At 33.7% G+C, this 27942-nt stretch overlaps 2 long non-coding RNA genes across 3 annotated transcripts; both read right to left on the reverse strand.

The window, feature by feature from the left end:
• Positions 1 to 2175: 2175 nt before the first annotated feature.
• Positions 2176 to 11310, reverse strand: LOC147524859 (uncharacterized). The gene is made up of 5 exons (XR_015197401.1): positions 11232 to 11310; positions 10872 to 10997; positions 10580 to 10722; positions 10140 to 10403; positions 2176 to 2411 (listed from the first exon to the last, which is right to left on the reverse strand). It is a non-coding gene; the product is annotated as an uncharacterized LOC147524859 (long non-coding RNA).
• Positions 11311 to 13747: 2437 nt separating this feature from the next.
• Positions 13748 to 27914, reverse strand: LOC147524860 (uncharacterized). Of its 2 annotated transcripts, XR_015197409.1 has the most exons (9): positions 27361 to 27914; positions 27145 to 27189; positions 26901 to 26951; positions 26747 to 26821; positions 24610 to 24675; positions 24187 to 24304; positions 23833 to 23960; positions 23378 to 23456; positions 13748 to 13924 (listed from the first exon to the last, which is right to left on the reverse strand). It is a non-coding gene; the product is annotated as an uncharacterized LOC147524860 (long non-coding RNA). The 2 variants fall into 2 exon arrangements; XR_015197405.1 differs by lacking the exon at positions 24610 to 24675.
• Between the last annotated feature and the right edge of the window lie 28 nt (positions 27915 to 27942).

The following is a 27942-nucleotide window of genomic DNA, read 5'->3' on the forward strand; positions in this document are numbered from 1 at the left end:
AAACAGAGAACTTCAAAGGAGAGATTACTAACCAGAAAAATATATACTAATCAGTCAACTAAAATATTAATCTTAAAATAAAAAGACTTAGACTACTCACTCGTGATACGCTCCGGCAGCTATCTATCAGTAGATTTCCAGCAAGAATCCTCCCTTCTCCTTTATGTGAAAAACGCCATTTTTATTCTTTTCTGTGTGTAAATTAAACTCTACGTGTGAACTCCTTTTTGTTTTAAACCACCTTTGAAAAATAGGAATGAGGATTTCATATCCTTAACTAATACTTATCCTATTTTTTTTTTTTTGTTTTATCTATTATTATTATTATTATTATTATTTATGGTACTAGGAAAATATACAAAAATAAAACGGGGTGTTATAAAAGGGTAAAAGAAAGATCGGTCGTGTTTACTATGCTCACCCTACATTAGGGGAGAGATTTTACTTACAGATGTTGCTTAATATTGTCAAAGGTCCTAGAAGTTTTGACGAAATCTGAACAGTCAATTGAACTATTTATCCTACTTTCAAAGTAGTGTGTGAGGTAACTTATGAAATTTTCTTTTCATATATCATTATTACATAGGTTCTGCAAAACTTAAAATCATTATTACAAATAAACTTAGGAAACACATACACACTTAGATTTGTTTTTTTTCTATTTTCTATTTTGAAATTAAATTATCAATATTATATCATCCTAAGTCATAATACTATAATAATATTCTTGCTTTAAACGTAGTTTTAAACCACTTACAAAGTCAATATAAACCATGTTAAGACATGCCTCACTTCTGAAAGTACAATAATATGACAAGAACATGTTTCAAACTCTTAAAGTTAAATTTACAAACTCCTGAAGTTAATATATGCTGAATTTTAATTTTAAACTATACATATTTAATTGTTTAATTAAATTTACCTACCAGGCACTAGGTTTGCTCGATGATGACAAAGAGTGGGATAATGCACTAAAAGAAGCTAGCGGATGGTTATGTCCTAAAGCATTGCGTGAGTTGTTTGTGATGCTAATGTTGATGTGCAAGATATCATTTCCTAAAAAACTATCGGAAAAACATCACCAGGCACTAGGAGATGACATGTTATTTAAGTATAGAAGAATCAATGGAAATCAGACATTGATTTTATCAGAGGAGAAAATAAAGAACTACACTTTATGCGAGATTGAAAAAATCATGCTCAGAAGAGGTAAAACTTTGGCAAAGGTCAATGACTTCCCATTTCCAAATATGAAATACCAGATGCCAGCTAGTAATAGATTGATCGCAGGGAAACTTGACTATGATTGTCGTTCACTACGTGATGAATATGTTAGAATGCATGAAGTCCTTAATCTGAACAGCGTGAAGTATTCTAATCGGTCACCCAAGCAGTATATTCACAGAAAGGACGTGTATTTTTTGTTTATGGCAGTGGAGGAACCAGAAAGACATATTTGTACAAGACTATCATCTCAAAGCTAAGATCTGAAGGTAAAATTGTTCTTGCAGTTGCCTCTTCAGGAATAGCATCATTACTCCTACCAGGTGGGCGAACAGCACATTCTAGGTTCAATATTGAAATTCCTACCAGTGAAGAGTCGACATGTAAAATCTTTAAACATGAAGAACTGGCGAAGCTAATATAAAAAGCAGATCTTATTTTATGGGATGAAGCTCCAATGACTCATAGGCACGGATTCGAAGATGTCGAAAGTCCTTTAAAAGACATAATGGATGAAGATAACAAATATTTTGGCAATAAAACATTTTTAATGGGTGGAGATTTCAGACAGATTTTGCCAGTTATTCTAAGGGGTAAAAGAGGTGACATTGTTGACGTTTCAATAAACATGTACCATTTTGAATATATCAAACAATCTTAATTTTATCAAATAATTTGTTTAGTAACCTTGAGCAATTTTTAATTTTACCATTTTTAATTATATTTGACAGGTCTAAAATCTGGGGAGAATGTCAAGTTTTTCATCTGATGCAGAACATGAGATTAAAAAGTGACAATGTTTGTCACAGCCCGAATTTCTAAACAATAACAAAGTGAATATTTGAAATATAAATATCTCAAACATCACTAGGTTCACTTGTTTAAAAACCCAGACTATGATGGAGAAACTACACATACAAACCCTAATAGCCATGTCATAAAAGAAACAACTTAAAATAAAATAATCCCAATAATTATCCGAAATCTCTTTATCAAGCTTACATCCTTCCAAATAAAACATCAAACAACTCTCCAAATAAAATTCATCACTACCATGTTCTCATGCCATGAAAAAGGCAAAATACGTTATTACATTCTTCCAACAAAGAAATCAAACCTAAAAGAAAACTATCAGACCGCTCCAGGCACGAATCACAATCACACGCCGCGGTTCCACTGCCTTCCACCTATGTTCCCAAGAACACACCCACGTTGCCAAAACAAAGCAAACATGGGTCAGCAAATTTGAATTTGCTGGTATGAGTAGACTAAACACATATAAACATTTTAAACTTTACTTATCCAACTAACATTTTAAATCTATCACAACCTAAACATTCTCAGCTTGGAAGACAAGTAGTTCCGTCATCTCAAACGGCATAGTTTCTTCCCAAGCAAAACTTCGAAATTTATTAACTTCCATCTTATTAACTCATTCTAATAACTCCCTTTTAATATCTAAATAATTGAATTACACTTACCGATATCCCCATTTGTATATAAGGGTAGGACCGCGGCCCCCAAGACAAAATATTATTAAGTCCTACCCTCCTGCAAAAGAAAGTTAGAACTTGTATATATAACATATGTAGATATTCTATATGTATTCAAAGGTAAACCCAAGCACACTCGTATAAACAAAACCATTTCTCTTATCAATTAATCAATTACTTTTCTTATACACCCACCCTTTAGTACCTACTCCACGATTTGCACTCCACACATTTGCCAAATCACACATTCTGTGTGCCTCTCTCCCCCGAATACCACAATATTATAGCCATCTCGGGCTTTCATACACATATTTCACGACCTCTTTGGGCACAAAAACTCAGTCATTCATGGCACATTCAATGAATACCTATCATATCACTAACGGGCCATTCATGGCACATTCAATGAATGCCCGGGTCATTCCCGCCACATTCAAGGAATACCCAATCCTACATTCCCGTACATTCAAGGAATACAACTAACCCAAGGCTAATACCTTAGTTCCTCTTTAGGGTAATCTAACTACAAATCACGGTCATTCATGGCACATTCAATGAATACCCGGGTCATTCATGGCACATTCAATGAATACCCTTATATAACACTAACGAGCCATTTATGGCACATTCAATAAATGTCCACCTACATATGACTTCATCAGTCATAAACTCAATTCTAAAACTTGAGGCGTGGAGAGTTCTAAAAGGGTGCGGTAAGTTTTGTTTACGCATTATTGTATTTTATTGAATAGATTATTTCAGAGAACGTAGGAATATCTTGATTCAATTAATTTTGGTTTACGCGTTATTAATTTCATGAATGTATAAGTGTCATAACGTTGTGTATTGCAAAAGACTGAAAAATCACCAAGCAGTAAATACACGTACACAAGTATATTTATAAAGGTCCTAGCCTAAATCAAACATGCTAATAGTCCTAGACTTATTCTAATAGACCGAATCAAAATTTTAGGAAAAAGTCAAATTTTCGGGTCAACTGGTCAAAGTCAACCCTGGTCAAAGTCAACAGTCAACTCTGGTCAAAGTCAACAGTCAACTCTGGTCAACCCGGCCTAAACTCCAAAAACCCAAAAGCCCAAATCCTAAGGCCCATAGTCTAATCTAAAAGTCAAATTTTAAAATCCAAAACCAAAAAGTGAATAGCCCACGATTTTGGCCCAAGCCCAAAATCGTTTTTGGGTACTGTTCATCTCCTTCTTCTCTACTTTCAAACAACCACTACCGACCACCACACAGCCACCACCGCCACCCATCAAGTAAAACAAACCCCGCGGTTTGGTTCCTCATAAAAACCCCACCTACCCATACCAACAAAACATGATTCTCGTTATAATCGAAAAAAACGACCGACGCCATTAAAGCTCTGTAGAAGCTCCAATGATCCACTCTCCAACACCCAATCCACCACCAACACCTCCATCTCAACCCAACAACAAATTCTCAACAAAACCCAACCAAAACACTGATCAAACAAGAAAACGCAGGTTGATTTGAGGTCTTGGTCGAACGCCATTATGGTCGTTTCCAAGGCTTCCCTCACCCCATCAACCCAAACACCAATTCAATCATCATCCCTTCACTATCACAACCAAACATCATCACTAACATTCACAGTAACAATTCAACAATACAAATTAAAACCATACAAAAGAAAAAGACAAGGAACGGTTTGATATGCTGGCGATGGCGACATTTATCGCCCCTAGTGTCCGGACGGCGCAGTTAAAGGCCAAAAGTCGTCCAAATTTTCTCAAGTAGGGGTTCAAAATGGTGGCTAACCATTTACAGAGTTGACAAAAATATAAATTTGAGAAAGAACGGCATTACCGGTGGGTTTAAATCGAAAACAATAAAAATATGATATAGTATGACTACTCACCGTTAAAATCGAGCGGCCCGAACGGCTCCCGAAATCGAAAACCTCCAAAGCCCGAAGTCGACCACGATCTTTCTTGTTCAAACCCTTTTTTCTCTCAATTAAAACTCTCTTTTTTTTTTTTTTTCTTTCCTCCAAACTCTATTGAGAAACCCTTATTTTCTAGTTTTTCAAACCTCTCCGAAAAACCCGGGTTTTAAACCGATCTACTTACTTACGGGCTTTTATCCTATCTACTTACTTACGGGCTTTTTTTTCTAACAACTGGATATCCTATTTCTGTATTCTATTTACATTATTATTATTATTAATATTTATATTATTATAGGAAAAATGCAATTAAAAAGACGGGGTGTTATAATGTTGATCCAGAAACAGCTAGCTCTATAGAAGATTTCAGCAAATGGGTTCTAGATTTAGGAGACGGAAAGTTGCCAGCAACTTCTATGGAGAACGATATTGAGCCAACATGGATACAGATTCCAGATGATCTTCTTATTCCTGAATCAGAAGACTCAATTAAAGATATTGTTTCAAATATTTATCTAGATTTTGCAAACAATCATGGTTATGTAAAGTATCTCAAGGAAAGAAGCATATTGGCCCCCAAGAATGAAACAGTTGATGAAATCAACTCATACATTATTTCATCACTTCCAGGAGATTTACAGAGTTACTTGAGTGCAAACACACTCTGTCCAATGGAAGGTTAGCACGTTAAATAAAGTAGTTATATAAATAATTGTTTTTCTTTTACAAAATTTAACTTTTATTATCTTATTACTTCATTATTTTATAGGAAAGTCTGCTGAACAGGATGTTCTCTTTCCTACAGAATTTTTGAATACTCTTCAGTTTTCAAGATTATCAAACCATAACATTGAGCTGAAAGTTGGTGTTCCTATAATGTTAATGCAGAATTTGAATCAGAGTGCGGGGTTTGCAATGGAACTAGGTTGATTATGACAAGGATGGGATCCAAAGTTATTGAAGCAAAAATTATAACGGGTACGAAAATACGTGACCCAGTAAACATTCTTTTATTCAATTATATTTGGAACTTTACAATCATATAAGCAAATTCATAATCACAGGTACCAACATAGGTGAACCTGTCTATATTCCAAGAATTGCCTTATCTCCAACTGACACAAAGTGGCCGTTTGTCTTCAAGAGAAAACAATTCCCCATCAAAGTGTGTTATGCAATGACTGTAAACAAGAGTCATGGACAAACTTTCAACCATTTTGGTGTTTATTTACCACGTCCAATTTTCACACATGGGCAGTTATATGTTGTTGTTTCGAGAACGACATCTAGACAGGGGCTAAAATTTCTAATCAAAAAGGAAGATGATGAGCCAAAAGGATATACAAAGAACATTGTGCATAAAGAAGTTTTTCAAACAATCTGAGGAAGGTACTGTCTTTCAAACAATAAATACTTTATGGTGTTTTTTTAACTTTTTAATAACTTATCCTTACTATGCTTTTGGTCTTCTTTAATGTAGGAGAACCTTTTGAAGGATATTAGGTAGTTCATTTACTCCGAGAAAGTTGACTACAACTTCTTTGTTGCTTTAAGTGGTGTAGCCTTTTTACTTGGTTTTCTATATGAATTCTATATCTACCATTATTATGAAGTTAACAATTTTGGTGTTTATATTCTTTGTATTTCCATTTTTTGTTTTCCCAATGGTTTTTTTGGTCTGTTGGAGAGGATGATATATTTAATTATCCCTGTTTCTTAACTTAAACAAGAAACACAAAAGGAATGTCTTAGCTGCTTAATGACCAAGTCTTAGGTGATTCCACATTAGATATTGCAGTTGGAAGGCTTGGAGGTGGGGGAGAAAGATCAGGATTTGGAAGCTTGGTTGATTGTTAGCTTGTAGAAACAAGACAGCTTAGAAAAGAAAGAGATGCCAACATTTTAGGACTTGACATCTGAATTCTGTTGTTGAAATGTTCAGTATCAAACTATTGACGACATGTGATTCATCAAAGAGTAGAAAATGTAATTTACCGACAGAGCAAAAGGAATATGGAAGCTATATGCTGAGGTTAATGTGGTCCAAATTTCAACAATATCGATACTTTTTTTGTTGATAAATTGGCATCTTATAAGAGAGTCCATATGTACTTTGTTCAATACTTCCAAAGATACTTTGTTCAATACTTCCAAAGATAGGCTTTTGTTGCAGGAATCCTCATAGACAGTTCCTTTAGAGTTTATGGATATGCACAAATCATAGCTGAATGTCCAACTTGATCAGGCTCGGGCACAAAATTAAAAGTTACTTTCTAAAAAACAAAATTGGTACATATTTCAAATCAACATATAACTAAATCTTACAGTTTTAGTAGGACATACTCTATTACTGTTAATGTAGGTTTTTAGTAGGACTCTATTACTATTAATGTTATCTGTTTTAAGACTCTATTAACCAACAGAATCTCAAACTAAATCTTACAGTTTTAGTAGGACTGTATTACTGTTAATGTTGTTTTTTAGTAGGACTCTATTACTATTAATGTTTATCTGTTTTTCTACTAAATCAGTTCAAGAGATGAGAGAATTAAGGATAGCTACTAGAAAGACTAATCCAATCTGTAATGAAGTCTTTTATTAAACATACAATTACTTTAACATAAGATTTCCATAACAAGGCAACTTCTAAATCATCTTAATATTAAACCTATATAAATACATCATGATTATACAATTTCTCATTATATGCTTTTGAGCTCTAACACACAACAGAAAGCACACTAAAAAAAGGAACCTATGCTACAAATTCAAAGGTAAATTCTCAACTAATCTACTATATGTAGTTTTTTTTTTTTTTGCAATATTGTTTTGTACCTGAACTATGTTTGAAAAAGCATATGGATGAAAGGACTAATGTAGAAGCACTCTTTATGCTATAGAGATCAGACGATATGGCGAGGAAGTACAAGACTTTGGACGAGCTTAACCTTGACTCACCATCTTGCAAAATAATAACACGAGTAAGCAGAATGGGGATAGGAAGGTATAAAGAAAAAGTTTTTGGAATTGAGATGATATTGATTGATGAAAAGGTACAAGTTATTTGATCTAATTTTACTATTAGAGTCAAGTCATGATATGTTTTCAATATATTATTGTTTGTAATTTATTGTCATTTTTACATGTGTTCTTGAACATAAATAGTTTACTATCTCTCTTAAATTTTATCTAGAAATATTCCATTAATAGCATGTTTTTTTTGCTCTGTATCGTCTAACATATTTGCATTAAAACCGTGTCATTACAGGAAAGCCAAATTCACGCTAAAATTGACAAGGAATTCCAAAACGCCTTTGAAAAAATAATAAAACAAGGAGAAATTTATTGTTTTAAAAATTTTGAGGTTAAGCCATCCAAATTTCAATATCAGCCGGTGAAGGCCAACTTCACAATTTCCTTCAAAAAAGATACAGTTGTAACTGCTTCAAAGGAAGATGGAAAAAAATTCAGACAATACAAGTTTTCATTTGTTGATTTTGAAGAATTCATGGAGAAGAAAAAAGTCTACGTCAAGGCATTCAACACAGTTGGTATCTTATTGATTGAATAATGTTATTTTTCCAAAAATAAAATTATGTACTAATATTAACTTGAAAAAAACAAATTTTATCGGACTTTTGACAAAAGTTTCAACACAAAGCCCGTATGGTTTCAGGGAAGTCACACTAATGACTGAGAGGTAACACACAATGTTTGTGAAATTTAAAAATAATTTTTAAACATAATTACTTTCTTTTTTTTTTGCAGTGACTATGAATTCTAATTACCAACTATTTTTATAGGAACTATGAAATCAAGATTGTTTTATTGGGTGAAGACTCCAAAAGATTTGCAAGCCTAAAGAATTCTAATGGAATTGTCATTGTTATTTTATCATCACTATATATGAAAAGAGTCGGAAGTATGCAAATATTTTTATATCCAATTTGATCCATTTAAATGATTTATTACTAACTATTATCTAATGTTATTATTTCTTCATATATGTTTTCGCAGGTCTTTTTAAAGCAACAGTCGCATCTTCAACTCAAATATACTTGACTTTGGATATACCTCAATCAAATGAGATGAAAAAGCGGTAAAATAACTCTTCACTAATTTTTATTAATGTGAATGCCTTTAACACTCAATCGTCTCTGATTTCTTATTAATAGCTTTTTACAACTTAAAATATGTTGGTCTAAGTTCTTATTGGTTGGCTTATGTTTTAAGATTGCATATACATTGTCGTATTGATTTTTTCTCATCATGCCTATATGGTTTTGGGTTGCTAGCTTAAGATTTGTGAATGCATACTATATTACCGTACTGATTTTTTCTCATCATCATGCATATATAGTTTGAGTTTGAAAGGAGAAATTAAGTTTTAAAAGCTTAAGTTATGAGTCATTGCTTATGAAGCTAACTGCTTTTAAGGTAGTCTGTATATTCATATACCAATGGCTCGAATAGTGAATAAGCTACTTTTCTTTGATTTCTTTTAGTAATATTTATGCAAACCAACTGTTTTGACGCAACTTTGACACCGATAACTTTAAAGTACAGTTTGAGGTAGACAAAGAATGTGAACCTACTACAATTTTTGAACTACTTAGTAAAGACAGGGTAACCATATCTAACCTAATTCAATTAGGCAGAGATAGATGCAACCAGGTTACTCTGAAAGATTTTGGAAGAGATTTACAAAAAATTAGTGTTTTATGTTTTTTATACTGATACATAAATCATTTTATTTAAAGCATAAGTCATTTATTTGCAAAGCAAAATTTATAAAGCTTTTTGGAAATTGTTAGAATTACAAATCTTGCCAATTCTGTAATGTCAAACATGTGGAAAAAGGGGATGAGCCATACTGTAAGGATTGTAAAACTACTTACAATAAAGGTATTGTGTTCAAAATATTTTTTAAGCAATTTGATGTAACTTTTAAATTACAAAATGACTTACTTTGAAAAACTTTTCATTTAATATGCAGAACAATGATTTGGAATAGATGTCGACAATTTAGTCTGATGCAGCATGATTCGTAGCCAATATGTTATTCGAATAACGGACAACAATTCAGTTGGAAGATATTAGATTCTTAGATATTAGGTTCTTCAAAAAACAGAAATAGGATATTAGATTGTTTTTGTATGTATGACTTTCTTCAATGAACAATAGAGAAAATAAGTTGACATTTGAATTTTCTTAATAATTCTGTTTTTACATGTCCTTTACGAGTTAATTTGGTTTTTCTTCATTATGTGAATGCTATTACGATTTGAAACTTATTTATGTGAATACTCTTACGATTTTAGAAATCTAATAGTTGGAATAACTGAAAAAACAATAAAAGATGATGAATCAAATCGGATAATGGAGTGATAAAGAACAACAGAATTTAGACTAGAAGCGTCTCCTTGACCACCACCACCATGATGACAATACTCTAACGGTGGAAAAAGAAAGAAAAGGTGGTTAGTTAGAAGTACCTTATCCATCAATACATTGCCTATGTTGCATCCTCTAGTTTTCAAAACTGTTCTAGATTTCCTCTTTGGAATTTCTTCATTTTCTTCTGCTTGGATATGATGTATTGTTTCCTCAGCAAGAGCTGGCCAGTAGTCCTCATAGAAATATGGCAAGTGGTCACCTTTAACTTGCATTCATGGCGACGAAAAAAGAAGCCGTCATATAAATTAGTGACAGCCACCACAACATTTTCTTTGATTGCCTTTTTTAGCTTTGACAGGTACCTGGATAATGTCCACATTATTAGATACATGTACATGCACGCGCACACACATACAAACACAAAGGTCTGCTTAAGTGCTTTGGCATTGTTATCTTTCTCTCTAGAGATACTCTATAATAATAAAATAAAAAAAATCATTTTTATTTGAAAGCACATCTGAGGGAAAGAGAGAGAAACCACTTCCTCAGCTTATCCGTGCTGGGAGCCTTCTGAACTTCTAGATGACAATACATAACATAGTTGTCTCCTTTCATAGGAGGACATGCCCATATATGGCATGTTGAAAACCCCTGCTTCTTGTAGTAGTCTAGGTAGCCAATCTGATTAAGACAAGCAAAAATAAAAGTCAGTCATTTCTTAAGAACTTCTAACGATACTAGATTTTGATAGTGAATCAAATAAGTACATAAAAAATAGTCCATTACTAATATTTCATGGTAGACAAATGTTCAAGCCTGAAATACTTTACCGAATCAAGGTATAAAAGATAAATACAACGGTTATTTGGATCAGGGCATTCTGAACGATATTCTTGCACGTACATGCCAAACAGTCATACGTCCACCCCTTCAATCTTCTGGAACAACAAGATGACCTGACACGAAAAACATTTTGGGATCAGCATAATGTGAAATTATATTTGCAAATAAACTTTATAATAACGCATGGAATATTTCCCACCTTTGATCTGTAAGGGAATTCTTTAGGATATTTATCCTCGGCAAACACATCAAAAAATTTATACTTTATTTTTGCTTTCTTCTCAATTGAATCTTTTTTCTTTTATCAAATTGCAATATTTATACAAATAAAGAAAGTTTTCACATACCCACATGTGAATTATGATATTCTCAGTTGAGGTATGAAAGATCAATGTTGTTACATTACCTTATTGGTTCCCAAAAACCTGCACGCATAAGAAAGTTAGAAATGATTTCATTCCACTTGACAGCTGACTATTCTAATTGCTAGAGAAATCTGTCTTGAATAGATAATAATGAAAAGAAAAAAAACAAGTCTGTCAAGAAAAATAGAAAACTACTTGAGACAATTGAAATTGAAACTACTGTTTCAGATGGATATCAAACAGAAGGAAGACCACGCTGTTGAACATAGAGGGTTGAACATATACCAAATCTTGAGGTCACCAAGAACTCAAATCAAACTTACCCAGCAAAAAACAAAATCTCAGATCATTCTCTGAAGGTGACCAAGAACTATGGTAATTCCCAAAATAGTTTCTATTCAAATTAGTGCACCAATTACAGCTGGGTTCCTTAAAAAGCTCTTGACAGTTCAGATGATGTCTTCATTCATGATTCACCTTCAATCTAGTAGGACAGTATCGTGAGGATCAAAGTGTCAGATACATGGGTATGTCTCTCATTCTAATAGGGACTGTAGCATTTAATAATCAAATCTTAGAGATTGAGGGAGGCAAACCATATTTGGGTAGACCAGGTGCAAGTAAAGAACGTGTGCGTCATATTATCCTCATGCATTCTACACATTTGACAAGCATAGTCAATATTTAGTTTAAGCTTAATCAAATTGTTAGTAGTAGCTAAAATATTTTTAGCAATCTTCCACACAATAAGTGTGATCCTAGGGGGCACATTCAAATTCCATAATCTTTTATTGTTCTATAAAGAAACTTCATTAGAGGACTAACCTTCCTCACAATTACTTTGTGACACTACATGAAAAACATATTTAAGTCTGCTTTGAACTCCCAAACTAACTCTGACATTTTTAACAATTTGAAAGATCATGTAGGAGTATATATCAGTTTTTATATATTCCAAAATCTTCCAATTCTAATGAGCTAAGCCACTTTATCATATTGACCTCTAATTTCAGTAGTTTCAGCTAGCAACACTATTTTATATATAACAGAAGGCCAAGGATCATATCGGAAAGAACTTTTTCTGCCATCTCCTATTGAATATAACAGTAATTCCTTGATAATATTCCTATCTTTGACAATACCCCCGAGCATATAAGAAGAATCATCAGGAGCCTATAAGAGGAGTCATCAGGAGAATACAATCTAAGACATTTACTGCATTCTGCTTTCATGTTCGTTGCCCACAAACAATTTTCTTCCACCATTATCTTCCAATACATACCAGAACCCCCATATTTATCATAATATTTTAAAATTGCATTGAAGTCTCCCCACAAAAGCCATGGTTGAGCAATAGCACTACCTATTGTTCTTATATGCATGATCCCCGACAACTTTCCTCTTAGACGGAACAGGATGACCATCAATAAATGAAATAAACCAATCTCCATGATGCAAGAAATTTTTAGATTTGTCTATAATGATATTGATGATGAGCCTAATATCTCCATATCCACATTGTCTTTGAAAAATAGTGCTGAGACCACTAGATTTTCCAACAGGATCAACAATATGCACATTAGGATACCTACACCATCTCTTTATTTTCTCCATCTTTACCATTATTGCGTTCGTTTCAGACAAAAAGATCACGCCCGGATTGTGTTAACGAGAGGCCCATTAGATTCTAAATCGTAGAAGTACCTGTTCCCCTGCAATTCCCTGACAGCATTATATACCTTGAGGCAGCTGTATTGGGACAACTACCAAAAAAACTTCTTTAGTAATCAAACTTATGGCTTATACTGAGCACGAGGGAGACCAAACTGTTTACTGTCAACTTGAGATGACCTTATAATACTGAAGGCAGATTAATCCTTCAACCAAGGCATCCAAATATTCTGAGTTACAAAAAGTCTGCTTCACAATTATGATTGTGCTCAATATCATTTTTGCAATGAGTCTTTCTAACTATGCCATTGCCATGGATGTGACTCTGATCACGACTATCATGGCTGTGACTCTGATCATCACTATCATGGCTGTGACCATGATCATGACCACCATGGCTGTGACCGTCATCATGACCACGCACCATGGCTGTGACCGTCATCATGACAACCATGGCTGTGACCGTGGTCATGGCCCAACAAGACAGCCATGACAATATTAACCACCACGCCAAACGCAGCAACACCAAACATCAGAAAGCCCTGAACTTCACCACTATCATGAATAAGTCTAACATTGGCTTCATAGACTAATATACTAGCTAGAAGCCATATCATTTGAATGGAAACTAATGCACCAAGGATCTCAATTCTAAGAAGCCATACGATTGACGTGGAGTTGCCTCCCAACCTGATGCCCACAAAGAGAACAAAGAGATGGCAAATGTAGCTACGTCTGAAAGAAGATGTACCACATTAGTTAAAATTGTGAGACTATTTGCTTTGATGACACCAACAACTTCTACACCCATAAAGATGACACAGAGTACAACAGCAATTTGAAGTTTGCGCATTGATGCAGATCGTTCTTCGACATCTTTTGAGTTGCTTCCACCGTCTGAAAATCCACATGCTACTCCCGCACAAACTTTGTTGCTTCCAGCTCTTGATCTCTCCACATGATCTTACCACTTATCTCTACGATCAGTCCAAATGGACGTCCATCTGAAAGAATGCCAGCATAAGATATTATAACCACGGAGTGGGCAGTAACACATTTTCTACGTCAAAATCTAATTGCAGATTTCAGACAACAAATAAAATTGATAACAAAAAAATTGTATGAAACTCATGAAAGGCCAAATTTGAGCATGACAATGTTGATGTCTCTCTCAACGACTACTTCCCTATTGCCATTTCTGCCCTGTTAATAAGCTATTTATACAGTTTGCAGGAGATTAAGGATGTAAATTAAGTATGGAGAATAACATGGAGAGTGGTGGGCTGGTAGCTAATCATGGAGGAACATGGTGTTTCAACGATAACACCAGTGACCTATCAGAAAGTAATCAAGTGATCATCCTAAAAAACAAAATAAAATAGATCTATCTACACGACTCAAGGAATTATACTATCTTATACGATTGGACAAAAGGCACTCGAAAACATCTACCTCGAAAATGATTTTTGTTTTCTTCAAAAACTTTGGAAGTTTACAATAAACCCGTCCAAGATTTAGCAGCCATTTACAGATACGAAAATAAAGGAACAAGATTAAACTTATGATCAGTCATAAAAAGTAACCCCAGACAGAAAATTCAATGAAAGAATGACCACTTTATCACAAAGTGATTTCTAATGAGCTCTAAAGTGGAAACACAATGGTTGTCATAGTTATGCCTATAGATGGGGATGACGGATCAACGATCCCTTATAGTTCTACAAGTAAACTTAGAATACATCCTTCAATTCCGTATGTAATAATAGTATAACAAAGCCTCCGACTTATAGAGTACTGCACTACTTAGGAGATGCAGAAAGTTCTACACTGGTTGGGAAAACTAACAAAAATTGTTCTAACTTATGCACCAGGGACCAGACTTAGAATAAGTTATTACAAATTTGTCAATGTATGTGCATAACATATATAAACCAAGTACAGAAAGATTCAGAAGAAGTTACACCATTTCAAAACATGACTACAGAATTGTATGCACAGAAATGTAGACAAGACTATGATCGCCGCAATTAAAGCGCATGGAAGTGATAGTCTTCAGGAAATACTGGGATAATTAGCACCACAAAGAAAGAATAATGCCACTCAAATTATGTCAAAAATTCATTGCAAGAAAAAGCACATAACTAAACAAAATTAACAGAGTCATTTTTGCAATGGTCAAAAATCAACTTTTGAAGAAGGCATGAGGCAATGCATAAACTGTAAAGGAAATTATCAACACGACTACCATATTTTAAAGGCAAAAACATGGTAATTATATATATCATGGAGAGACTAGGTGATATTAAGTATGTGTATCGATACCTAATATTGAGGTATAGAATATAGAACCTTCAAAAGCTCCGTGCGCCGTATCGATACAGATCCGTTGTTGAGTATCCATTACGATTTATTATTATTATTATTATTTTAAAAAATATATATATAGAGTGGCAATGTTACATAACGAAGAAATAGTACAAAAGGTTTAGTTGTTTTCAGAAGTCTGGGTCAGGAATTCAGGGGAGATTTAAACACCTTTTTTTCACTAGCAATTAGTTTATGTTCTTATTGTTTTTGAACAGGTCTTCATCTACCACAAGGTTTAAACACCTTCCCTATGCCAATGATATCTTTCAATTTTAGTCGTGAGGATTCATTCTCCTGTCATGAAGTACATGATGCCACACAGTTTGTGTGCTGGCGTGGCCAGCACTCTACCTTAGTTGCTACCAATTCCACAGGCAATATTAAACTTCTGAAAATGGATCGATTTGGTCTCTTCTATACTACCACCTTACTTTCCCATTGAAAAGCCAAAATAGGCATGTCGTTGTATGGAAATAAACTCTGCAATTATTTGTTGGCAGTGAAGATGAGAGCAATGTGAACCATTGAACCACTTACAAGTGTCCCCATTTCTTTTAGTCTGAAGTAGGCAAGGAGCATGAGTGCAGTACCTGATAGTTGATAAAAATTCCCTTTGAAGATAATTGTAGTGAGACTCTTCATGAAAGATATGTTACAGGACAACAGGACTAATATTTCGCCTTTACGTTTTGGATGTGTATTAAGATTTAAGACCACAACACTATAACTCGAATGTTTTTTTTTTCCTTCTCTAGGGTATTCTTTTGAATCAAACATTCAATATCTAACTTGAATAAGTGAAAATTCAATATATAACTTCAATAAGAGAAACCATCAGAGCACATTCTTCACAATTTTTGTCCTCATGAGATGAAGTAGAATCAGAGTACTCTAAGAGAACGAGATTAAAAGAAGTCTTCGTTTCAGGAGATCATAAGAAAAAGGACTAATGTTTTCCAAAAGCACGTGGAGAAGGCTTATACATCCACAGGTAGCTGCTACAGCAAGGAAGGAGGAAGTTGCAAGTTGTCCCATAAGTGTCAGCTACCCAAGAAAAAACAAAGGAAAATGGAGTACATCTAGGTGCTATGTATGTAATGGTGATGGTGATGAAGACATAAAATATCTGCAGTGACAATGCACTCTCTGTAACGGCATCCACAAGTGGCTGATACAACATGTAAGTTCGAAGTTGGAGCTTTTACCACAAGTTTCAGCTACCCAAGAAGATTTAAACAAGAAAATAGCACATCTAGCCTCTAGGTGTTGTATATGTAAAGGTGATTGTAGAGACATTAAGAATCAATACCCTTCTCTAAAGTCATATGGGAAGGTATTGAAAGTAAGTTTCAAGTCAGGCCTAATTTCTAATGCCGACAACAACCATTTAAAAAGGCAGAAGCTCCAGTCCGGTTCTTAAACCTATGCCCCTATACGAGGCTACTACGTTACAATGAATGGTATGTTCTCCTTACAGAGACACATAATTTATATAAATCTCTATGATGACTCAGTACCAAATCCCTTATTCTGCAACCAATCCATGCATAACCAAGTCTATACGGCTTTTTATCTTTCAAGAAAGCAGCTTACTTACAAAAAACAATCATCCTCCATTTATGGGATGTTGACAATATCTTAGAGCAGTAGCCTTAAGAGAAACATATTGGAGCAAGCAATCCCACTCACAAGATACTAACATCTAATATTCTACGACTAGCTTATTTTCAAACCGACCCCCTTACTATCTATTATTTGATTGACCAATCCTTTATATTGAGATGAGTGAAGAGTCAAATGTTTTGGCAATTCCTCGCGGGGGGATGAATCTACCACCCAAACGACTATATCTGATATTTTTTTTCAATTCTCTTGCTTTTGAAACTACTACTCACACAGCATGTATACAAAACAGGTTGAATGCTGCAGAACCAACAAGTGTCCCAGGACCTAAGCCTATAGATCACAACAAAAGATGCATTTAGGTGCATAAACAAGATAACCAATATTTATTGAGTAGCAAAGCTAAGCTCATAAGCATACATTGTTTCATCTGTGTCAGATTAATAAAGCGCAAGATATGAGAAGCTTCAGAAGGTACTCGGGAGAAAAAACAAAAGGGTTTTTTAGACTTTGGTCCTACGCATAGTTAGTTTATTAGACTTTGATCCAGAAAAGCTTGAATATTAGACTTTAGTCCTAGTTCTGTTTGTTCACCGTTAGTCAACTCAGTTGACTAACAGTCAACGTGGTCAATCTGCTTACATGACTGAGTTGACTGTTAGTCAACTGAGTTGACTAACGGTAAACAAACAGAACTAGGACTAAAGTCTAATATTCAAGCTTTTCTGGACCAAAGTCTAATAAACCAACTATGCGTAGGACCAAAGTCTAAAAAACCCAAAACAAAACAATGGGTTGCAACAGAAGATGAGCAAAAAAGTTTAAAAGTTGATATTCATTTGACTTGCTTCAAAGTCATGGTTGTCCAATTATGTGTTTGCCCTGTGGTTATCAACAATAGACAGTCCCATGGAAGTTACCTCCACACCTCAACACAATAACTATACCAGGTCGTTTAGATTCAGCACGCACTTGCATTCTAAAAAATTGAACCTACAACTCCCCTCTACGACTCTACTCCACTCCACCCTATGCCTTTCGGCACACCACATACAAACATCATACCATCAAGGATTGTTCTTTTAACACTCCTAGTTCACATGCCTTCAACAAGGTTTATGACATTGATATCATTGTACATATTGGTTCTGGGGAATCCTATATATGATGGCATTATAGCGTAAAATATGGGACAATTCACCCCAAATTTCCAAAGAAATGGTAAAATGGTTTGCCTTTCAGTCAAATATGGTTGACATTTTCGAGGAGTACTCACTGAGGTTCTTATATTCCTTTTGGGTTTTGAACACTAAAACACACGCCATAAGCATAGGTTATCACCAATCTGTGCTTGCATATGGTGAATTCTACTATCAGTATAGATGACTACAAGGAATTTTCAGTAAGATAAACAAATAAATGTCTATGAGTCCCACCATGCTTTAACTTCTAATTGTCAAACAAAAAAAAATAATTATAGATATGTTCAAAATTAGAATCATACTAATACTGGAATTCTAATGAAATAAGAAAACTTTTTCTTTCCTTTCCAGCAACCTATATATATACAAAACATACGATTATATCTCCTCACCCCCAACGCATATAAAAAACACAGGTAAACTTTTGGTTCTCAATTATTTTTTCTGACATACATGTTGAATCAAATATTACATATCTAATTGAATTCCTCTAATTTTTTTTTATTGCATACAATAGAAGATATTGAATCAAGGCTACAGAAACAGTTAAGGTAAACAAATTTTTACATCTACTTCAATTTTATTTATTAGTATTAATAAACATGTTTTCTTTAATCAATGAATTCAACATCAAAAATATATGTTATTGCCTTCTATTAGTTTGTGTTCAAGTAGATTGAACAAAGGGACTATCGTTCCTTGGAAGTCACACAGTATATAAGAATTAAACAATTGAGTTATGAAAATGATTTCTCAACTATCTATGCAAAGAAATTAATGAAACACAACTAATGCAAAATTTTGCAAAAAAAACATATCCACACAAAAATTATATAAAATGCAAAATCTGCCTATAATTTTTCTCCTAATGTGTATTACTACTATTTGAACACAACATTTTTTCTTGGTTATCTTATGTGAGAAACAGAAAAGGATCGCTATGGAGATGAGGGAAGGATAATATTCAAGAAGGATTAAAGTGTCATTCAAGCCCATGCTAGAAGATATTATGAGACAACTCAATTTAAATCCACCTATTTATGAAAATTATTTGAAGAACGGAATGTATAATGCAAGTGTCTAGGTGAGCAACGACGTAGTGGGTATTACAAATATTAGAGGAGAACCATCACGATCACTCGAAGAGTCTAAAAACAGTGCAGCAAGAAGCGTAATTAGATTCAAACGTAAAGTGTATCTTTTTGAAGTTGGTGACTACAACTTGAAGAAGTTGAAAGAAAGCCAAAAGTTCATAAAAGAACAACAAGAAAGAATCAAATTTCTCGAGAAATCAATGAATCTCAAACAACGAACAAAGGCAAGTTTTAAATTTCATATTATTTTTCATATAAGGTATATATCACTAACTTCTAAAACTTTAGGTTGGAAAAATTGACGAAGATCGCAGAATATCCAGTACAGATATTAAAAGTATTATTTTAGACAATACCAAACTCATGATCAAGGAAAATAAACAGATTCAATAAAAAGGTAAACAAAATCAAAATTCATATTTGTTTGGTTAATTTTAATTTTTAAGTGTTTGACTAACTATAAATTGATCTATGAAATTATGCGGCGAAATCAATTTCGAAAACTTATCACTCAAAACTTCAAAAATATGCTGATGTACTGCACCAAAATATTAAAGATGGACAACCCAGAATTTCACAACGAAATATTGGGAGAAAATCAATACAGATGTCAAATATCAATTAACGTTCCAATCCGAATGTTTGACATCAAAGACAATCACCAATTCAAAGGAAATTCAACAACAAGTCTAGAAGATTCAGAAAATTCAGCATCAAAGAAAGCAATCAATTTTCTGCGCAGTGAGATAAGCTTTGAAGTAGTAGACTATAACTACGAACAAATAGAAGAAATTTGCAACAAACTTGAGATTGTAGAAAATAACGACACGCTTAGAAATCAGTGGATACAAATTCAGGAAGAAAAAATTAACAGTCTGAAAGAAGAAATTGAGTATCTAAAGGCAATTATGAAGAGGGAATGGGAAAACAAATAGTAGTTTTTAGAATTAGGTGAGGTATTGTTTTATTGCTTTAAGTAATTATTTCATTGAACTATCTTTTTGAGTTGAGGTTTTTTAATAATTCTACCTATCTTTGTCGCTATTATGCTTCATTTTCCACTACCTTTTGTTTTAGTATATCAATACTTTGAATGGATGCATCTACAGTAGTTTAACTGTGGAGACTTCCTAAGGTAGAAATAATTTATTGAATTTTAGTTTTCAATTTCAATATTGCTCTAGCAGTTCTTCTTTTCTCTATAGGAAATAGTGCAAGTGGAAGTGGTTATAACAAATGAAGGAATCCAGCTATTATTTCTCTCTGTAGGAAATAGTGCAAGTGTATGTGCACAAACCTTTGTTGTTTGCGAAGATTACTGATTGAAGGTGTACAAACAGAGGAATAGGACCCTCCAACTCATTAGAGGACAAGTCGACGGAAACATTCGCAACGCTAATCTGATCAAGGGAGGAGTAAATTTGGCCAGAGAGCTTATTGTGTGAAAGATCCATAGTTTGTTATCTTATTGCAGGGGACTTTGTCAGTATCTCAACGTCATTACAGATCATTCATGTCGTTCAGTAGGGGATGGATCCAAAATCTTTTTAATTAATTATCCTTGGATCACTTTAAATAACAAGCCTTTCACTATGGAAAATTGTTTAAATTCTCACATATTCCATCTACCATTAGAGTTAGCCACATCATCAATCCATTGTCCAAGACATGGAATTTAAATAGGATTGGAGAATTGTTTCCATCCTTCATTAAACACATCATAAGTCTAATGCATATTAGACTTAATGATTACTAAGATGACCTAATCTGGTTAGGTCATTTAGAAGGCAATTTCACTGTAATGAGTTCTCCTATGCTCAGAGTTCTTCACTTAGTTTTAAATCCATGTTGCTTCTGTCAAAAGTTTCTTAAGATAGATATGCAGCTCTTCAATGAATAAGAGTGCATTAGATGTATGTGGTATGTGTCTATGGCAGCTATAAGAATTGATTCACAATCTTTTGCCAACTGCAGACAGTGGTTAGACTTATTTATCTCTTGGTATAATGATGAGTGGGATGATACTAGCCACAGAGGAATATACTGCTTTATTCTTCTGCTTGAAAATTGGATGGACATAAATTATGTTAAATTTGAGAAAGGCTTTGCTTCTCATAAATCTATATGGAAAGCAGCTCCTAATATTTGGATTAACACTCTGAAAGATTTCACTCAAAATGGAAGCTCAGAAAACAAAAGTGTTGCTATCCAACTAGTCCAACCCTCTTCCACACATTCAAATCCAACATATACTACACAAATATGAAATAAAGTTTCATGAGACTATCAAAAAAAAAAAAAAACTGAATATTATCTCTAATGTCGTCTTCTTTCCTACACCAACCAATCCCACCTTTTCTCACATCTTCCTCATCCCAACTCACCGATCTTTCCTTCTACTTAAATCCATCTATAGAGAAGCATCATTGCTATAAAAGGCCAACAGTAACAGTGAACCTCAAGAAAAAGAACCCATGGCTCGACCCCTATGACTATGGAGAGGACCCTGAAATGGAAAGGGGCTCACTATATTCCGAAGGGAAGCAAGATGAAGATCCAAGGCCACCTGAGAATCCCAACAATCCATATGGCTTCCTCAAGTTGCCCTACGGATACAATATTGAAATTGCTTCATTGGGATAAAAAATAAGAGGAGATGTACGTAGATGTTGCTATGTAATATCAGGTGGTGTTTATGAAAACCTGCTATTTTTTCCTGCAATTCAATTTATCAAGGATAGGTACCCAGGTGTTCAAGTAGATGTAATAGCATCTCCAAGGTGGAAGCACACATTTGAGTACAATCAGAGTACGTGCTTTCTTTTTTATTGATAGGGTAGGTACTATCACATGGTCTTATCTACTAAACTAGCGGGAATTGGACATGTGGCATTCTTATTCATGACTACAGCTAAGGAAAGAGTCAGCTATATCTACCCAAATGTAAATGCAGCAGGAGCTGGATTGATGTTATTAGAAAAAATCACACCAGATAGTTTGAATCTATCTGACGAAGGGTATAGCATGTGAGTCAGGAATAAGCCCAAGGGATGTCAGTTCTGCTTTTCTCGATCTTACTATTAGTGTTCTATCTGAAATATATTAATGTGATTTATTCATGCAGGTTTGCTCAGATGCTCGATTGGTGGGGCAAACCACATAATAAGGTAGCAAGGCATCCAGTTGAAAGGAAAATATATAGTCGTGCATGGTATACAGTCTGATTCCCATGCCTACTTAGAATTGGTTTAGCCCAATAATAAAAACCCAAAATAATCTAACTTAATTGGATTCCCACCACCATAAGGACTTTCTCGACCCAAAGAATCCTATTAATACTGAACTTCTAATGATATAAGAAAACCTAATCAATTAACGTAAACAAACCTATCTATATACAAAACTAACGATCTACCTAACACAAAACAAAAACACTAATTATGAATATATACAAAATAAGAATCCTATTAATACTTAACTTCTAATGACATAAGAAACCCTAAACAAACCTATATATATATATATATATATATATATATATATATATATATATACAAAACCAACGATCTGCCTAACACACACACACACACACACACACAAAAACTTTCAGTTTTTTTTATTTATTTTCTGATTTACATGTTGAATTCAATACATTAGTTTTTCACATCTAACTGAGTTCTTTTTCTTTTCTTTATTGCATACAATAGAAGATATTCAATCAAGACTTCAGAAAGAGTTAAAAAAAATGGATAAGGTAAACTATTGTTTTTCCCAATATCTTATTTAATAATTTTGTTGATTTCTCATGTTGTTATACATAAATGCTTCCCACCTCATGTAGTTCATTAGATATGACGCATCAAGTAGTATTTTGATTTCTCCATCTCTTTCTCTTGAGCCTCTAAAGAAAAATATAATATCTACATAACATAGCTAGAGGTTAATACAGGGGCCTAGGTGCTGATGATTCAATTGATGATAAAAACAAAAAAATTTAATATTAAAGTTTAAACACATTAAAAATATAAGAATCAAAATTCTGTGATAACAGGTAGCTTTCCTATATAAGTACGGTTCATTACCCTTTCATATGTTCATTTGAAGCAAGAATCACAAATCCAAATGTTTCATCATACTCTAGAATAGACGTTAAAAAGATGTTAGTACTGACCTGGCTTTATGAAATCAGAGAGACCAAAATATGTGGCCTTCAAAGCTGAGTTCTCTTTAGCCAACTTAAAAAGGAAATTCTACAAACAAAAACATCACCCCATAAGGAAAAATAGTTGGTATTTCGCTACATGACACATATATAAACTTATCATTTTGATGTCAGCACTCTACTATACCTCGGGTTTCATGTCATTCAAAATGTCAAATAAAAAATTTGTAACCATGCTAAACATTATCTCCAATTAAGGGTACCAATTTGCTAAACAAACAGCCACAATTACTCAAACTGCTAACCATTTTTTTTTTGAAAAAGATTACTATAATCTAAAATTTTAGTTACAATCATGACTTCTTTACATTTCAAATTTCTAAATCTTACTCCTTTTAACGTGTGTCTGATGGTGGTGGTGGTGAATGTGTGTGTGGGAGAGAGAGAGAAAGAGAGGGACATACTTGCACAAGAAAACCGGTCGCAGTCCATTGTTTTGATTCTCTTCCTTGAACTTATTTGGAGGAAAAACTTCACAAGGACCCTGAACTAAGCCAGCCCTTACAGTGCTACCATGATTCAATTCATAGACCTGTATTAGTGTATCCAGTAAAGTTGTTATTCTTAAGAGGCATCAACCTTTATAGATACATATGTAGAAGATAACAACAGTACCAAAAAAAATTCAAACGCAAACATCAAAAATACAAAATAATAAATAATAAAAAACAACTAACCAACCAACCAAAGAAACAAGGAGTACACAAAAAATATAAGCAACAAAGATTGAATGCAAAACAAATTCAAGTTTTCTGTACCTCATTGTTTTCAAGAGAGCATGGTATGCCAACAACATCAAGAAGGTCCGCAGGGAAGTAGCACCTATTCACTATAGCCGACTATGACCCAGATTTAGTATATATCCTCCCACAGACCCTGCAAAACAGTTAAAGAGCCTTCAATAAAACAAAACCTAAAATAATGCATGTTCTAAAAGTAGCAAATTACTATAAGCCCTGACATAAGTGGAATGTCGAAGAAGTTAATAAATGGAAAATTAAGAAAGAACAAGTTCAACTTTGTGCAACTCGATAAATGGTGAGACTGGATATTTCTGGATAATAAGAAATTTACTGTACTGATAAAAATAGCTTGCCTGAAGCTTTGAAGGTCTCAAATTGTCATTGCTAGTGTAAAATAAACCTAAATTATTGACAAATGACTAGGGTTATTAATGTTACCTTTTTCATTAAACCAAAACACTTCTTCACCAATTGGTTGACAATTTGTAATTGTTCCCATTCAAACTACAAAATATTTTGTTGTCGTTACTATCACATTCCAAATCATTAACTATTGTAATTTTTAAAATGCAGCTCATGGAGTATGAAACCAAACACAATATTTCACTAAAGATGGCGTTGAGGGAAATTCTTATCAAGGAAAAAATTCATAGAAAACCAGTTTACATATCAAAGATTGAAAACAACCAATACGCTGCAGATGTCATAATAAATTTGCCGATAATGAGAGAATCTTCAAAAATCCTAATTATCCTATAAGCCAATCATTTCTGACGACGTATCAAGCTAAGAAAGTGGACTCAGAAAATGCGGCTGCTGGAAACGCTATCCACTTTCTACAGCAGATATACAAATTTGAGATTTTAGACATCAACCACAAAAAAGTCATTACTAAACGTGAAGAGCTACATGAAGCAAATACTAGAGAAAAACAACTTCATCAATACATTGAATACTTGAGAAAAGAAAATGCCTATTTGAAGGCAATAAATGATACTAAAGGTTGGAATACTAGCAGTCAGATAGGGTCCTCCCCAATTGGCGTTCTCCAGAGGACTCCCTTCAACTCATCTTCAAACAGCAGTGGAGGAACCACCTCAAGGGAAGAGACAAAGAATGTTGACGAGGATTTGAGAAAAGAAAATGCCTATTTGAAGGCAATAAATGAAGCATTGGTTATAGGAGGACCAAATTGGGAAATAGACTACCTAAGCATTCCAAATAATTGATCAGAATTGGATGAGGATTAGTGTAGTGTTAGATCCATCAAATTTATTTTTTTAGTTGTTTTCGAGCTAAATTCTCTATTGGATGAGGATTAGCATAGTGTTAGATCCATCAAATTTATGTTTTAGTTTTTTCGATTTGAATTATCTATAGTTCATCATAACTTAATGAAATATTTACTTTTATCTACATTTGCATTTACTTTTACAGAAAATTTAGTTTTACATTTGTTGTACAGATGAAGGCTAACAACCGACTACCAATAATCACGACAAACATGTACACAGGATTAGATGATACTATTGACAACTCAATGGTTAAACAAATAATTTTCAGCACTAACATGGTCACAAAAAACCCTGAAATTGTAATGGATTTCAACGCTGATGAAGAAATTGAAAAATGTATTGAAAGAAACGGAATTGGCTCAAGGAATGAAGGATTTGTCAACCGAGTATTCAAGATGAAACTCGAGAAATTTATGATGAATTTACGCAACAGGCAATATTTTGAAAAAGGTAAATCAATACGTTTTACATTTACTGATTGTTAAAAATTAACAAATCAATGTTAGAGTTAAAAAATGATAATTAATAATTTTTTGTTTTTACAGCTATCTACAGGATAAATTTTCGAACCAGAAGATTTAGGAGAGCAAAAATTATTTTATTTTTGCAGGCTATAGAAAAGAAAGAATATGCCAACAACGAGGAAAACAAGGTTCACATGGAACAAAATGAAAACGGAAAAGCATACTACACATACCCAACTCTAGCGGAAGCAACTTGGATGACATTCGAATTAGAAAACGAAAAAGTTTTTTATATCAACAACAAATAAACCATTAGCGTGACAGGCAAAGCACTATGAATAAAAGCTTACTATTTATGAACATTAATCACTATTGAAATTATTATTTTAAATTTTAGTTTAAATTTTGTCTACCAAATGGAACTGTCATAATCAATTAGCCGATAGTTTAATATTTATCGATTATGCCAATTTTTTTGTTTGTCTATCCTCTAACATATTATTATTATATTGAGAATACTTTGAATATGAATTATATTAAGGTCTTGCATATATAATGCAATAGCTATACATAAAGCAGAAGGTAATTTGATGTTAGGATATTGAGCATGCTAACCTAAAAAAACTAAATTATCTGTTGTTCTGTTCGTCCCATATTAATAAAATAATAGTACATCAACAATTTTGTGCTGCTTTCTATAGGAAGAACACTAGAGTCGTAAACTTTTTCTATGTTTACTCAGTAGTGCTTAGTGCTGCATCAACAGTTTTGTGTAAATACATCTGAATTACAGACAACAGGGTAGAGAATGAGGACCTGCTTGCGAGTTCTGCCATCAGCAAACGTGATTGTAATGTTGTATGGTGGCTTGAAAGCTCCAACAATATAATTCTGAAAAGGGAATCCTGACCACTTCAGGAGGCTATCTTAACAAAAAGAAACTACAAAAACAATCGACTTGAGACCTTACCATGCTTTTATACTACAACAGTAACTTAATCCCTTATATTGGATGAAACACCTACACAATAAAACCCACATTAAGTCATTACAGTCAGTCATCGATGTTCTAATTAATGAACCTGATATGATGGTCACCACGGATCTTGATATCTATACTTGGGCATGTTTATGCTACATATTGATCTTGGACTACTAAGTACATGTGATCAAAATACATTATGCTATAAAGAAAATTATAAAATATAACTGACCTTCATATGTGATCAAGCCTTGGAATACTTGGTTAGTTCTAACACCTGAAATGCAAACAAGATAAGTCTCAATGTCAATTTGAGGATAAGTACTCGGTAAAATAAACTTCTCTATCCCATTAGATGTAGAAATCTGCAATGCAAAAAAAAAACCCACGTATTCTAAACACTAATGAGAAAAATAAATAAATAAATAAAAATAGACAGATACACTACCTCCGCTACCTCCGCGAGATGAAAACCCCAGATAAGCAGGGGCTGTTTCATCTCCGCTCAATACTGTAGACATCTTTATTACTTGATGATGATGATGATGATGATCTGATGAGGTGTGTCTTCTTTTATGAGAATTTGAGTTGGAGAAGTGTTGTGAATATATAAGTGCGGAAACAACGTTACCCACAACAAACGGATCAATCCTACACAAAGATCAATCCTTCACACTAGACAAGACTTCAACACCCTCCAAGCAATATCCCAACACTTCTCATTATCAAATAACAAGCATATAAAGTAAAACAATTAATGTAAAGGAAGAACAAACCACAAGACGAGATATATCGTGGTTCGGCAATTTGCCTACTTCCACACTGCGAGTTCCAAGCTTTACTGGATGTCCTGAGTAACAGATTACAAGTCTCTCAATTCACTCACAAAGAATGAACACTCAACTCACAAAGAATTGCTCTCTTATAATCTCTCTCTTTCTTGGTTTTGGAAAAAGTTAGGTTTTCCAAAAAACCGATTTTGTTTTTATACCAAAAAACCAAAATCGCGATTCTTATGTGGCGAAGCCTA

This window comes from Coptis chinensis, chromosome 1 (assembly GCF_015680905.1).
Source record: "Coptis chinensis isolate HL-2020 chromosome 1, ASM1568090v1, whole genome shotgun sequence".
In the NCBI taxonomy this organism is placed as follows: domain Eukaryota; kingdom Viridiplantae; phylum Streptophyta; class Magnoliopsida; order Ranunculales; family Ranunculaceae; genus Coptis; species Coptis chinensis.